Genomic DNA, 16,174 nt, shown 5'->3' on the forward strand with positions numbered 1-16,174 from the left:
TAAAGTAAACCTTATTAATAAAGCTAGGGCTGTGGGAAGCTAAAATAAACTTTAGTAATAAAGCTTTATGGAACCTCAGTCTTCCTTAGTAATTAACACTTTGCATCTGTTAAACCAAAAATGGTTTAGTCTAAAAGCCAAAGGCTTAAAACACACACACATACACCCTAAAAAGAAAAACAAACAAAAAACGCTAAATGAGCATACTTTTGTTTTAGTATCCTATAAGCAATGTCCATAATATTTTTTAAGCGAAATGAAATATGTTTGTTAAAAATAACTTTCTAATTTTGCAATTACAAAACCATAGTTGTCTAGTCAACAGCCCTGTACTCTACGCACTGTTGGAAGCAACGGGAAGCTCTTGCGCATGTTAATTTCCCCTGGAGTGTTGAAAGGGAAATGGTGAGAGGACAGGGTTAGTCAGGCATTGGGTAGCAGGAATGTATGAGGCATAACTATGCAAAGACAAGAATTCTCTTTTTATATAGGAATGTCAACTAATAAACCTACATAAATCCTGTAGGTAGACTTACCTTTATTGCAACAAGAGCTACCGGAAATTAACTTGAAATGATATTTAACAGATTATTAGTAGACAGAAAGAAGGGGCTATCTGTTAAAATATTTGTGATGTTGGAGAAAATAAAAAAGTTCCGGAGACAGGTGGTGGTGATGGCTGCACAGCAATGTGAATGCAGTTAATGCCACAGAACTGGATATTTAGAAATGGTGAAATTGGGGGCGCCTGGGTGGCTGGGTTGGTTGAGCCTTGGACTCTTGGTTTCTGCTCAGGTCATGATCTCATGGGTTGTGGGATTGGGCTCCTGGGGCTCTGTGCTCAGTGGTGAGTCAGCTAGGGGATTCTCTCCCTCTGCCCCTCCCTCCATTGTAATACCTGTGTGCACGCCCGCGCCCGCACACACACACACACTCTCTCAAATAAATGAATAAATCTTTAAAAAATATGGTTAAATGGTACACTTTCTGTATGCATATTTTATCACAAAAATAATATGCGTTTAATGAAGATAACATGAAAAAAATAGAAAATGACGAGAATAAAAATCCTTATATAAAGCTACCAAAACAACATTGACATTGAAATCACCTCTAACTACAATGAAGAACTATGGGAAGTTGCTCTTCTGATTGTCTTAAGCCAATAACATAATGCTCAAACATATTTTCAGTTCTTCAGTTGGAAGAGTTCTGAATCACGCAATAAAATCAGCCTAATCACTTTAGGTAACCTTTTAATTTCTTAAAATTTGAGAATACATGTTTGTGTCAGTATGAGCTTTAATTTGTATTATATGAATATTCTATTTTTGGTGCTTTGTCCCTCTCCATTAGCTCAAATAATTAAGAGTTGGTACTCGAATTGAAATGAAATTCCATCCCACTTGGAATATCAAAGGGCTTTGCAAGAACATTACAATTCCCATTCCACAAGTCGGAGGCAGGAATAAATAATTGTTCAGGAGGGTAAGAGTGTTTAGAGTCAGGAATCAACTTAGCATTTCTAATGTTTTTTTTTTTTTTTAAAGATTTTATTTATTTGACAGAGAGAGAGAGACAGCCAGCGAGAGAGGGAACACAAGCAGGGGGAGTGGGAGAGGAAGAAGCAGGCTCATAGCGGAGGAGCCTGATGTGGGGCTCGATCCCATAACGCCGGGATCACGCCCTGAGCCGAAGGCAGACGCTTAACCGCTGTGCCACCCAGGCACCCCAGCATTTCTAATGTTAAGAAAGGTCCTGGTCTGGGGTGTCTGGCTGGCTCAGTAGGTAGAGCGTGCAACTCTTGATCTCAGGGTTGTAAGTTTGACCCCCACATTGGATGTAGAGATTACTTTAAGATCTAAAAGAAAAAAAGAAAAGAAAAAGAAAGGTCCTGGTCTACGTTCTGTTAACATTGTTACATAAATTCATTTAGTGTTTGCAAGGCTAATAGCTTAAGGCCAATCTTCTTTTTTTAAATAGATTATTCATTTATTTATTTGAGGAGAGAGAGAGGGGACGAGAATGAGCAGGGGGAGGGGAAGGGGCAGGGGCAAAGGGAGAAGCATACTCCCTGCTGAGTGGGGACCCTGACACAGCTGGATTCTGGGACCTTGAGATCATGACCTGAGCTGAAGTCCGATGCTTAATCTACTGAGCCACTCAGGCGCCTCAGCAGAAGGCCCATCTTTATGGAAAAAAGGTATGTAATGGAAAATCACAGTAGTGATTTTAAGGAGATTTCAAAATAACTGCATGGATTGGAACTCTATACTGGAATATGTTCTGCAGAATTTTCCCAATGGTCGTCTGCAGCTGGAGGGTTAAGATGACCAGAGGATGTGAGAATCTGTCTTAGCTGCTTTGGGGTCGGCATCATTTGGGAAGTGAATCAAAGCTGAAGGTTGTCAACTCAGGAGGAAGAAGAGGCTTCAGAATAATGGACTGTAAACTTGGGTGAAAATGAATACTGGGAAGAATGTCTATACCAGATGGCAGAGGAACCAACTTGACTGAAGCAGTTTGGGAGATGAGACATACAGATGGATCAGTGGTTCTCAGTGGGGCGGGGGATGGTGTAATTATTCCCCCACCCCAGGATCATTGGGCCATGTCTGGAGACGTTTTTGGTTGGTGCAAGTTGGGGGAAGGGTGCTTCTGGCATCTGGTGAGCAGAGACCAGGGACGCTATTAAACATCTTATTAATATACAGGATAGCCTCCCACAACAGCGTTATTGTCCCTACACGGTGGTTATTCTGAATGCATACGTAGGCTAGGGTATAGCCATGGTAGGGCGTTTGGTTCAAATGTGGCCCAAGACATTGAATGTTACGGAGTTCCAAGAGGAAAGGGTTATGTGACTTTTCAGATTTGGGATGGGCTAAAGTGAAGGAGGGAAATGGCCGGTGGGTAGGCAGACCCTTGCCAAGGTATTTTGGTGGTCTTGGTGGGTGTCCTATTGGAGCAAGCCAGGAGAAATCAGAACCTGGAAAAGAATCGATCAGAGAGTCTTGGCAGGCAATGTATCAAGTCTGGAGAAGGGCAAGATAGTACTATAGCTTTAGGCAGCAAAATTAAGTTTAAATGGCCCTAGAAAAAGAAGTGGATAAATATGGTGGGCCTGGGTAGGTGAATGTGGAAGAGAGTCTGGGAAGACATGACTGGTCAAAAGTAATAGCCAGCAAGTAGAACAAGAGTTCTCAAACCTGCTTGCACATTAGAGTCACTTAGGGAATTAAAAAAATACTGATGCTGGGGCCCCACCTCAGACCAATTCAATGCTTGTTTGGGGGAAGGTTTGAGACTTCAGTTATGTTTATAGACATTTCCTGTATGTCTCTCATGTGCAGCTAGTTTTGAGAACCGCTGTCCCCATAGGTCGATGAAGACAAGGAGGAATAAACAGGGTGATTAGAAATCAGCTGCCGTGTGAGATTAGGGGCTGCCTGCCCTTTGCAGGGATATGTGTGGGCTGCTCCTGGCTGGCGTAGTGCCCGGGGCTTGAGGCTGGGTTTCACTTGCAGTTTGCTGGGTAGGGAGGCCAAACTAGGCAGGCAGCGGCTCACTGCTTTCTAGTGACCAGTGACTGAGCTTTGCATTTCAACTTCCAGAAAGACCTCAAATTGCCTTCTGATGGAAAAGAATCACTTAGGAGTAAAAATAATACAAAGTTTTATGGGCAATTAACAATTAGTTCATATTTTATATATATAAGAAAGAGAGGTATTACATTTTAAGAGAGGAAATGAAAAGCCATCAAACTGTGGCTATCTTGGGGAACGTGCACAATTTTCTCTACAGGTAGCTGATAAAAGCAGCCTGTTACCTCACGTCAGTGCCCAGGATAGGATGATGAACTGGCCAGAAGGATGCCTCCTTTTTAGAGGAGCGTCCCCTATCTGCCCTTTCCAGTGTGGAAACATTCCTGAGAAAACATTCCTTTCTAGCAGAAAGGGAATATGCATGAAGGCGTTCTTTGTCTGCTGATTCCTGGGACATTTTCAAAGGGATTGAGTAAGTGACTGGTGGTTGGAATCTGCTTCGTTTTCATTTGTCTCTGGTAGGGCCTGGTGGCAATTTAATATTCTTTATTATTATTTTACATGCAACTTCCTTCCTAGCTTATGATTCCTGTCAGGACTGTGTATTATTACCCATTAGTCATTTTTCTTGGGTTGGTCTACAGTGCTTCAAAGGAGGGCTGGCGTGTTTCAGTAATTTTGCCTACAATTTGATTTGCATTCTCTAGAATCCCAATTTAGTTTCATCAGCACATTTCCACACACAACAGCTGGGCCCCTGGATGGGATCATTTACATACATTAGCAGCTGAAAGGTAAGCACCAGCGACCAAAGCTGGCCTGACATTTTCCCAGCACCTTACCTGACATTTTGGAAGTAAACTCTGCCTCCCTGTTTGTAACTGTGTCAGTGACAATATTCTGTGGGCAAAAAAACTGTTGGTCTGTAGGCAACTTTTAAGCTGAAACGCTTTGTTGGAAGGCATTGAGGATAATCAGAGAACATGTTCTGTCCTACTTCAGTGTCAGGTAAGAATATCGCTCCCTCCCATCACATGTATCTTTATTATTACATCAATGGCAGAGAAATGGGCTTCTCAGTTGGTTGAGGATTGCCTGAAGGCAGATGACCTATTAATCTATAAACATCATTGTGACTGAGACCCCTGAACGACTCTCCAAACGGCTGACGTTACACAGTCAGGACTTGAGAAAGACACCGTGTGAGGCTTGGAAAGCTCACGGCTTTTTTTTTTTTCCCCCCCATCATTGTCTTTACTTACAGTTAAATTCTTGAACTGTGGTCTTGATCTGTTCCGTAAACTGAAAATGCCTCCTCACCTCCCCTCAGAGATATCTCCTTCTTAATTTCTGGAAACTGTCCTTGTGAAAAAGGTGTCTTTACAGATGTTGGTTGAGTTAAGCATTTTGAGATGAGATTATCTTGGGTTATGCCAGAGGTCCCTAAATGCCATTATGAATGTCCTTATAAGAGAGAGGCAGAGGGAGATTTGAACACAGACAGAGGAGGAGTAAACCATGCAACCGCCAAGGCCGAAGTTGGAGTGATGTGGCCACAAGTCGAGAGCTGGTGCGGCCACCGGAAGCTGGAAGAGACAAGGCCAGGATGTTTTCTCCTAGAGCTTCTGGAGGGAACGTGGTCCTGCCAACACTTAATTTCAGCCCAGTGAAACTAATTTTGGACATCTGGCTGTTGTTTTAAGCCACCATGTCTGTGGTAATTTGTTATGGCAGTTTTAGGAAACTAATATGGTCTGTAAGAGTCTATCCCATGGGTCTTGTATTTATTCTAGTATATCCAAGTCAGTGAGTTTCTTTTCTAGAAATAAATTATTAATTTACTTGATATTTTTCATTTGGTGCCTCATTTATGACCCATTTATTCTACTGAGTCCTTTCTGTTTAGGCAGATGATCTCCTGAAGAAATCCCCAGACGTGGGACTAAGCATTTGTGAACAAGTAACCTAGAAGACTCAATGTTCCAGGAAAGAAAACATTCTCTGCTATATATTGAACATTTATCATTTCATTGTTTTACTTCCCATTCCAGTTTCTATGAGATAGATAGATCCACTGTATTTTATTAGTATAGAATAGTGTTGTATAAGATACCATAGAATTGGAATTCCACTCGACTATTCTCAGAGTTCACCTTTACTTCCTCTGCTGTTATTTGGCTATGATTCACTGGGCTGGCTCAGGAGTTATGCGACACTGTAGTATAGGTGTCACTGAGGATAATGTGGGCCCTTGGGGGACCTATTTCTATATAAGTTGTGATGCCCAGTGAAATGTTTCAAGAAAAGGTTAAGGGATTTTTGGTTTTAGCTAAAGTTCCCAGAAATGGATGAAACAAACTGCTAGAGATTTTAAAAATGCTCCTCATAAAAGCACTTCACATTTTTTTCTATTAAAAACCAGAGAAACATAATTCTTTTTGTAATCGTTGACTCTCTCATATGACAATAACTGCTTCTTGCAGGGGATAGGACGTAAGTTGGGAAACTGAATGGTTTCTTTTTGCAAAGAATTGCAATACGTGTTATATGTGTGTGTGTTTGTGAAAATATATCAATAAGCAAGTATTTTTTTGAAAACTTATAATTTTATAGCAAAATTATAAAGTAAATTTTCAATTAAATGTACATGATTCTGTTTTCCCAAGTACCTTCCTGATGGAAATGGGAGAACTTTTCAAAATAGGTTTGAGTCATTTGTACAGGAAATCTATATTTAAAGCTTAATTTTGTTTGTGGGTGTAAAGGAGTAAATTTTGCCGCCCCAAGATATGCCTCTTTGGCATATTGACTGTTCTGAGCTGGTTATTTTTAAGAAACTGCAGAGGCAAGAGAAACTCTGGAAACCAAGTAGAAGTTAACTGGTAGTAAGAGACATTTACATGTGAAAGAGAAATCTCCATTTGTAAGTTTCTTCCCCAGTATCAGGAAGAAGGGCCACTCTTAAGTCATTAGAAATTTATCAACAGAGAAGACGCGGGCTTAAATTTGCATAACAACCTTACCTTTCTTTACTGTGCTTTTCCTGGTAAGCTTCCATAACTCTCTCCCCAACTCCAATACCTTCTTTTGCCTTTAGCTGGAGGTGATATTTAAGATGATGGCTTTAGCCATTTCAGTTAGTTACTCAGTTTTCCTTGGTCTCTTTCATGTGTACAAGAGGTATATATATTATTAGACTTTGTTTGATTTTTTCCCTGTTTTTCTGTCTCCTGTCAATGGGATTCTTAGACAAGCTGAAGAATGTTGAAAGGTAGAGTTAAATTCTTTTCTCCCCTACATGGGCAAGTACCTACTTGTTTACAGTTTTCATATGTTCTCTCTGTTCCTTCCACAATTTATTCCAAGGAACTGTGGTAGATACTGATTGAGATAAATAAGACAATGTCTTTACTAAATGTTTTATTACAGCCTTTATGAATTTTCGGAGATAGAAAACAATTGTGAGCAAGGTGGGCCTCAGATCAGATTGAGTGGGGAGAAGCTGTTCACTGCAGAATGAATCCCCCAAATCACTAACAAAGCCCAAGAATAAGTTAAATTTCACAATGTTGGGAGATGGGTTATACATGTATAGTTTTTATTTGTAAAATAAACATTTGATAATGAAAATGCTGAAGAACAATTATAGGCTCTGAAGGGTCAGTCTGAGAATTAACCAGAGAGATGGCATATGAATTATGGATTTTCTTTTCTAGTGAAATGTCTTTTATCACAATTCCCTGAGAAAATTTATATTGTGCATATTGAAGAGAATGAGAACTAATTTAATTATCCACTCTGTTGTTTATTTATTTTCTGTCTAAAAGAAAACACCCCATTTTCTTGTACAATGAATTCAATACAATTACCATATGACCAGGCAAAAATTGTGTCAGAATACCATGCTACAGATATGTACTTTATATGATCAGTATTTCTAAACAGGTGTAAGTACAATTCTGTTCATGGACACTAGATTAAAGCAGAAGGAATTTTTTATTATTGAAAATGTTCTAATCTATATAGAGAGTGTGTTCTCCTTACCTGAGGCAATACATACTGACCTACCTATCTTAATATACTAAAAATATAAGAAGGTGGATAGTGAAATAATTTCATGTAAAGTTGAAGTTTGCAAAGCTAAAGTAATTAAATAGTTGATTGGGTTGTGGAAGGAGTTTTAAAAAAGGGAAATAGAAAAGTAGTTTCTTTGAATTTGAGGTAAAATGGCTTTTATGTTCAGAGAAGTAATGTGGGTGTGAGGTCTGCATGTGGAAGAGAGGGAAAGGGGATTTGGTTGTGGGGAAGGTGAGAAATCACAGGGTTTTAAATATCAGACATGTCTCCTTGCAACTGTCCAACAGCCCTGCCTTTGCTACATGCTGAGTCCTGCTGTTCATTTCTGATTTCACACAGTTTTGAACTCTTGACATTGGCACATCCCAGCTCCCACACTTTGTCAGAAGTCAAGGCCATCTAAGAACCGGGCTGCTGGAGCTGAGATTCTCATCTGATGGTCAGCCAGAGAAGGTGTGATAGAGTGAAAAACCCAGGATTTCCATACAAGAGACCTAGTTTTGAATCCTGGCAACTAACACTTATTAAATCTGTGACCTTGGTAAGTCATTTATCTTCTTTGTGCTTCAATTTTCTCACTATAAAATGAAAGTACTTCACAGTTTTGTTTTGACACTACATAAAATAGTGTATGTAAAAACAGCTAAAAGTGATTTGTAAGTAGTAGGGGCTCAGTCCTCTCCTCCTCCTCCTTCTCCTTCTTCTTTTGGAAAAGAACACCCTGTTCATCCAGTCATCAGAGCACCTCCTCTTGGTGGCAGGATAGATTCTAAAGGTTCTGTGGAGATATTTCACTAATATTTTATTATTTTGAAACAATAACAAATGAGCAGAAGAATTGTAAGGACTTTGTGTACATTCCTGTGTATATATGTCTTTTTTGGGGGATATATCTTAACTTTTCCTTCCCTCTTTTTTCCTTATTTTTTCTCAGACTGGACTAACCTGGGCTGAGGTTAGTGAGATTAGTTCGAATTAGTTCAAAATTAGTTCAAATCTGCCAACATGGGCCCCAGAAGAAGTGCCAAATTTTGTTTTGGTAGCAACTTTTTGATACATCTTCATGCATGAGCCCCACTCTTGCTTCTTACCATTTCCCCTTTGTATCTCTAGGGATGGCCAACATATCATGCTGCTTGTGGTAGCTGACCAGGCCAAAGATCTCAAAATCCATTTTTCAAGAACTAGGACATGCATGAGGTTTATATTCCTTAAGAGGAATTTCTCTTCATCAAAAGTAGTGGGCTAGCCCAATTAGGAGGGTAAGGAGGGTAAGCAGGGATGGAGAAAGGCCTTCTCCAGTTGTTCTCTTCCTCCTGAGTGCAGTCTCTTCCAGGATTTGCAAATGTAAGTAACAGATGTGATTTATTTGACTGGCATAGAATTAAAAAAAAAAAAAAAAAAGAATCAGTTGCCAGTTTTTCAAACTCAGTGGATTTCCCACCCAAACCTAGATTCAGGTTGCTCTGAAAATGATCTGGCAACATTCTGACAGAGTAAGGATTGATAGATAATAAATAGCTACCTTTAGAAGAGCAAGTGATCCCCCGTCCGGACAGTTCCCTCCTGCCTTGTGTAATCGCCTAAATTGGCTCTTTGGGCCTTGTAGGCATTTGGATTTGCCACATCCACCCTACACTTAGCGTTGCATACCCACTACCACCTCTCCTGGCCACATCTTCCCTCTTCCTGCCCTGGCATCTACCCACACATATGTTTTTCCAGCAGAGCCCATGAGCTCAGTAAAAACAAGAACTGGTCTTCAGAGAAAGAACGGGGTTTACCATGGCAAACCAATGATATTCAAAACCACAAACCATAATTCCAGAAATACCAGTTCTGTTTCTTGTTTCTTTTGAGAAGTGAATAATCTTATTTTGGAAGCCAAAACTATAATTAGAACACTACAGTGATAGTATGGAATCATTTAAAAGGCAATGGATGTGATAAAGGAAGATTGGATTAAAGGATTGAAAGAGATAAATCAGGAAAATTCTCACCAAAAGAAAGCTAATGCACTTATATTAATTTACAAAAAAATAGACTTTAAGGCCAAAATCATTACTTGAGATAAAGGTAACATGTTTAATTCCCTTGAACGTTGTAACAAATTTGGATTCTCCAAATAACACAGTTTCAAAATATATAAGGCAAAACCTACAGAACTGTGAAGGGAACTAAAGAATCAATAGTCATATTGGGAGATTTTAACACATCTTTCTTAGTAAGTAATGGAACTACTTAATAAGAAAACAAGGATGAGGTGCCTGACTGACTGAGTTGGTTGAGCATGTGACTCATGATCTCAGGGTCCTAAGTTTAAGCCCCACATTGGGTATAGAGGTTACTTAAAAAAAAAAAGAGAGAGAGAGAAAATTTTGAGCAATCTATTAGCAGATTTGCTCTAATGGTCACATATAGGACATCTAAGAACTAAAAATGGATTTCTTTTTAAGAACAGATGGGTTGTTTATAAAAATTGATATATCCTATACCATAATGGAAGTCTAAACAAATAAAGATAGTAAAATCATACAGAGCATGTTTTCTAACCACAAATGCAGTTCAGTTAGAAATCACTAACAGAAAGATGTCCAGAAGAAAAAAATCAGTGTATGTGAAAACTAAAAAAGAAAGTTCTAAGTAACCCATGGGTCAAAGAAGAAATCATAATATAAATTAAAAGGTATTTAGAATCACACCTAAATAAAGATACTATATATAAAAACTTATTGGGAGCAACCAAAGCTGAAAAGAGGGCAATTTTTAGTTTATATTTTAGAGAATTTAAGCTAATACATTTGAAGATATAGATGAATTCCTAGAAAAATATAACACCCCAAAACTGACTCCAGAAGAAATAAAAAGCCCTTTTACAGGGAACATTTTAGGTCCAGATAAATTCACCAGAACTTTTATAAAATCTTTAAGAAACAACTATCCATACTATGCAGACTTAGAGAATAGAAAAAGTAGTGTCTAGAATAAAACACTTCTTAGAAGAAATATGAAAAATTTTTCTAATCCCATAGAAAAAGAGGCAAAAGACTTGAACATTTCATAAAAGAGAACTTTCTTTTGTATTTTTATATTTTTAAAATAGCTTTATTGAGGTATAGTTGATGTATCAAAACAAACAAAAAATCCCTGAATGTATTTAATGTATACAACTTGATGAGTTTAGAAATATGCAGACACCTGTGATTGTGTCACCACAATCAAAGTAATAAAATATCTACTACCTCCAAAAATTTTTTTCCTTCTGCTCAGCCCTCACATTGTGTGTGTGTGTGTATGTGTGTGTATGTAAGAACACTTAGTATGAGACCTATCCTCTTCACAAATTTTTAAATGTACAATACTGATTTGTTAACTATAGACACTATGTTGTACCATAAATCTCATAAAAAGGCTCATAAAAAGATCCTCAGTCCTCTCCTCTCCCCTGTCTTCCCCCTTTCTCTTGTCCCTCAGTGGTCTTATTCATCAGCGTATTTCCAGAGTATAAGAAAACGGAACAGGATCTGGCTCATAGTAGACTTTCAGTAAATATTTATGTGAACTATAAATAAATATGCATAGTTGAAATCCTCCAAGTGGAAGAGAGAAAGCACAAAGAGAAAGTGAATGGAATAACAAGGAGGCCAAAGGTGAAACTCTCCAGAACACTGTCAGGCAAGGTGTGGTAGAATTCAGGAGAGGCCCTGAAGAGTAGATGGGATATAGAAGTGAGGCCAAAAAGGAGAGTGTATCAGTGTTGACTAGGATATCTTTGCCTGCAAGGAACTGAACACCTAAGAGTGGCTTAAATAATAGGCTTTTATTATCTCACGTAATAGTCTGGGGGTAGGTAGTTCCTGGGTTAATTAGTACAGTATTTCTTCCATGTCAAAGCTCCATATTAGCTTCTGCTTTTTCTTCTGGCTTTCCTCTCGCGGTCACAAAAAGGCTGTCACAGTATCAAATATTAAAAACTGCGTTCAAAGACAGGAATTGTGCATACTAGGAGCTTATCCTCCTTTCTCATTGGCCACTACCCACTCCTAAGCCAATTACAGCAAAGGGGAATGAGATTTCCTTGATTGGTTTCCTTGATTGGTTTAGACACAGTTCATCTTCTGGGGCTGGGAGAGAGGCCTACTCCCCTTGAGTGTCCTGCTGTCCTGTACCTGAACACGGCTGGCACTGTGTAGCAAGGAAGTAGGTGTGTGGGCACCTGAGCATAGGACAATGACTGCTGGGGAGCCAAGCAACAGTGTATCTGCATTGGGATTCAGAGAAAGATGCTCAAGGAAAGAGTGGGCTCAATGGCAGCTGAGAGGTCATTCGCCAAAGTCAAGGATGGAATGTGACTGTTGGATTTGACAATACAGAGAATGTTGATGGCAGTGGTTACAGCAATTTCTGTGGTGTGGGGGAGGAAGTTAGGGGGTGCAGACCAGGTTATGGTGAGTTGAAGAGTAAATGGGGATGAGGAGTGGAGGTAGTGAGGGAAGGCAACTTGTTCAAGGGTCCTGGCTCTCAGGGAGATGGGAGTTCCTGGGGCCAGTCTGGGCCTCCGTCTTATTCCTGAAGGGGGATTCTATCCATTATGCTCCCCAGCCAGGGCTGAATCAGCTGGGACATTTCCTGCCTGTGTATTTCAGAACTTTTTGAATAATTCCCAGAGCTGATAATATTAGTTTATTACCCATTCCCCTGACCATTCTAGTAGTTACTTTTCTTTGACCCTTTTTAGTTCCAACATTTCCTCCATGAGATGTGGAAATGAGAACACTACATAGGCTTTTGCTGAATTTAAAAATGACTCTTTTCTCATTATAAAAATATTTTTCATCACCAGAAATAGAAAGATGCAGAAGGAAAGTAAAAAAAAAATCCTAATCTAAGAGATAATCAGAGATATTACCGTGTTTTTCTTTTAGCTTTCCCCAGTCCATATATATATATATTTAAGATATATTTATTTATATGAGAGAGAGAGAGAGCACAAGCAGGCAGAGGGGCAGAGGGAGAGGAGAGAAAGAATCTCAAGCAGACCCCGTACTGAGCGTGGAGCTGGTTGGGGGGCTCCATCTCACCACCCTGAGATCATGACCCCAGCCAAAATCAAGAGTCAGCCGTGCAACCGACTCAGCCACCCTGAAGCCCCCATCCACGTATATGTTTATTTTACACAGTGAAATACTGCATTTCTGGTTTTATGATCTGCTTTTTTTGGATATTATATCGTGAGTTTCTCATCTCATTAAATGTCCTTGATGAATACAAACTTTTGACTGAAAAATACTCTAGTGTATGAATAGATCATTTAACATTGTTGAACATCTACATTGTTTCCAATTCTTTTGCTATGTTAGTGTCTGCCTGTGACATGGCATCTTGGGCTAGGTTTGCGGCAGCGGGATGAGCGGTCAGAGAGTATAAACTGACTTTAAAGTTTTGGGCAAGGCAGCCTTCGGTTAAATGCAGGTGCTCTGGGTCACGCTTATGCTCCAACTCAGATCCTGCCATTTTCTAGCAGTGTAACTTTGGGTAAGTTGCTGATCCAAGTCTCAGTTTCCGAATGTGTAAAATGTAAATCATACTCTTTCTCTCTTAGAGTTCTTAATAGGTTAAATAAAATAATTTGTGCAGAGCTTTTATCATAGTGTCTAACAACCAATATGAGCTATTTCTAGAAATGATGCATCAATTTATGACTACAAGTAGAGTCTATTTTATTTTTAATCTATCTGTGGAGTTTGGCATATGGGTTTAAAAAAATCTAAATAATATAAATGGCTGATGTGCTCAAAGACATGTATCTTAGTACATTTGGTGCCAGTAAATCTTCAGCCTTTAGTTTCTTACCCCTCAGGCCAAGTATTTCAGGTTCAGAGGTAATGTAGTGTTGGCCGCAAAATGTTTCCTAGAAAATACTCATTTTGCCCTTCACTGAGTGTCTCTGGTTAGTGCATTCTGTTAGAATCTTTTATGTTTGATTAAATCATTAGAATGGTTGTGAGTAGTTCTTAAACTATTTATTTCTCAAAGGGCTTTCCCCACCTCTAAGCTACTTTAGTTTCTATTCTATATTAAGCCATAGGACTAAACAAAGCTATAAATTGGCTTTAAATAAAAATAATGCTTAGATCTGGGAAAAACCACTGATCCCAAATATAACCTTTAGGTCTTCTGGAATCTCTCAGAACAGAAAGAAGGCAAACTTTTAAATTTGCTGAATACCAAAGGATTTTTTGATAGCTAGTAAAGTGATCTATAGCTCTGATAGCGTCTGACTTTTTCTCTTTCTACCCTGAGGCTCAGATCCAGAGCTTGGAAGTTTCCTGGCCCATGGATTTGTTTTACTGTGGCAGTCATGGAGCCTGGAGTCCTAACCTGGCATAATAATGTTCTCAGGATGTGAGAATAATCTTTGGTGGAATAGAGCCAAGTTAGTACCGGAAGTAGCCCCTACTGAAATTTCTAGTTACCAGATAGAATCTTTGATGTTATTTTTTTCATATAGAAGCTTATTTTCAATATCTTCTTATTTTATTATTTAATAAGCTTCACATATAAGCTTATTTTCCGTATTTTTTTACAATAAAAGCTTATTTTCCTTTTGTGATAAAATATAAAATTTAAATAATTAGAATAATTATTATGTGTTTTGTTTTTCAGAACTTTTATTTCTGGGTTTTGCTGTGTCCTGCTGGGGCTAGCTCGTCTTGGCTCATCAGGGCTAATTGTTAAATTTTCACAAATCGGTTGAGGTTATGTTGGTAGCTTGAAGTCATCCATGGTGGGATATTACACCACAGAAATAAGCGAACACTACAAATCAGGGTTCCCCGTCCCCAAAGACAGTTGGTAAATATTTACCAGTAGCCTGAAGCTTTTCGGATATTTTTAAAGGCACTAAAAATTTTAACCTGTCAGACTAAGTTCAATATAATATATTTGAGGTGGAATAAAAAGGTTATCAGGTGGTGCACATTCTACCAGTGGTTGTTTGTGAAATGCTATCATTTACCCAAAAACAGTCATTTAGAACATGACAGACAAATTGAATGTGGGAAGAAGGGGAACCATAAATAGGAGACACATATTACAGTAAATGTAGAAAAACAGCCGAGGTAAGAAAATAGAAAGTCAAAGGGAAAAAAATCTTGAAGAGTGAAGGACAGGTAGAAGATTGTGCTAAGCAAAATTGACACTAAAATCAAATTTGAAAAGTACAGAGAGGTTAAAAAAAGGCATCGGAATGAAATAGTTTTAAAAATGGTCAGCCATGCCAGCTTGGTGAAGTAATGTCTTCCATCCAAGGTGACATTTGCTTAGACGGAAAGTGGCCCTAAAACCACCAGACTCTGAAAACAACACATTTTGCCCTTGGCATTTTGGAACACATTTAGAGAATAGCATTATGGGTAGGTAACCATATATTTATCGTCTAGATTAAGACTTCTGTAAGTGAAAGGGGGCTCTATTAATAATTATGCCTGAACAGCAACGTAAACCAGAGCCGTTGAGGCAAACTGGGATATGTGTACACACGAATTCTAGGCTATGCTCTGGCCACCTGCTTTCCAATCCAACAAGGTTAAAAGAACTTGACTGATAAATTTTACAATGAAAAAGATTAGAATATATATTCCTAGAGGCTATAATTGTATGTAAGTAGGTGTTTGCGCATGATAAGGTTAAAAGAGTAAAGGGAGGTGATTCATCACACTGTTGAATAAACAACAAGAAATATGTGAAGACCGCAGGTCATCGCAGAGCAATCCTCTTGTCTTGCTTCACCTTGGTGGGATCCTACGTCAGCTGCCCTGTAACTGTCAATGCTGGAAATTGTAGGCTCAGAAGCTGTCCAACTTCTGGTTAATTATCCAGTCCTCTACTTTAAACTGTTTCCTGTACTATTTCTGGCTTTTTTTCTTTGTCCTGCTTCAGCGGTTAAATTTCTCACAGCTCCCAACACCTGGGTAGGAATCCTCAGTACCAGGTGAGAACATGGCTGCCCTCAAGAGAAGGGCCTGTAAACTCACTGAATTCCAGGTTTTCTTCCCTCAGGCTTGCCATTCCTCATCTTAGCTGTATGTTTTAGCCAGCTTTCAGATGTCTTTCCCAAAGACTCATGCAGGATTTCTCTGGAGAAACACTAGTTTTCTGATTTTTATTCCTGCTATAAGGGCCTTGCTGAATTAGGCACCTCATTTATGCACCAGGATCTGGGCATACCTTTCTTACGATATCTTGGGGCTTGAGACTGCAAGGGTGGTTTCAGGCTCTGGTGTTCGGCCACATTTTACAATGTATCCGTTTTACTTTCTAGGAAATGGGTCAGCTTCTTTAAAAAATTCAAGTATCTAAGGCAAGGTACCAACAATTCTTTTTCCTGGAAACCTCGTCAGAAGTACGTTCCTAGAAATTTTCAGATCATCCTTCTGTAAGGAAGGGTCTAGTAGACTGTGTTCCCTTTCTTTTCACTTTGACTATCACAGCAAGCGTGCCATTCAGGCACTGTTCAATAGACATTTTGTGATGGCAGAGATGTCCTAGTT

The 16,174-nt window shown here is 39.1% G+C and overlaps 1 long non-coding RNA gene across 1 annotated transcript in view; it reads left to right on the forward strand.

Annotated features, from left to right (window-relative positions):
* The window catches only part of LOC123801171 (uncharacterized), a 140,860-nt gene that overhangs the window by 13,594 nt on the left and 111,092 nt on the right, over nucleotides 1–16,174 (forward strand). The window contains exon 2 of the long non-coding RNA XR_015725922.1: nucleotides 7,962–8,163. This is a non-coding gene — a long non-coding RNA (uncharacterized LOC123801171). The remainder of the gene's footprint in view (nucleotides 1–7,961; nucleotides 8,164–16,174) is intronic.

Source organism: Ursus americanus, chromosome 10 (genome assembly GCF_024610735.1).
Source record: "Ursus americanus isolate L20-20 chromosome 10, mUrsAme1.1.p, whole genome shotgun sequence".
NCBI classification, from domain to species: Eukaryota; Metazoa; Chordata; class Mammalia; order Carnivora; family Ursidae; genus Ursus; species Ursus americanus.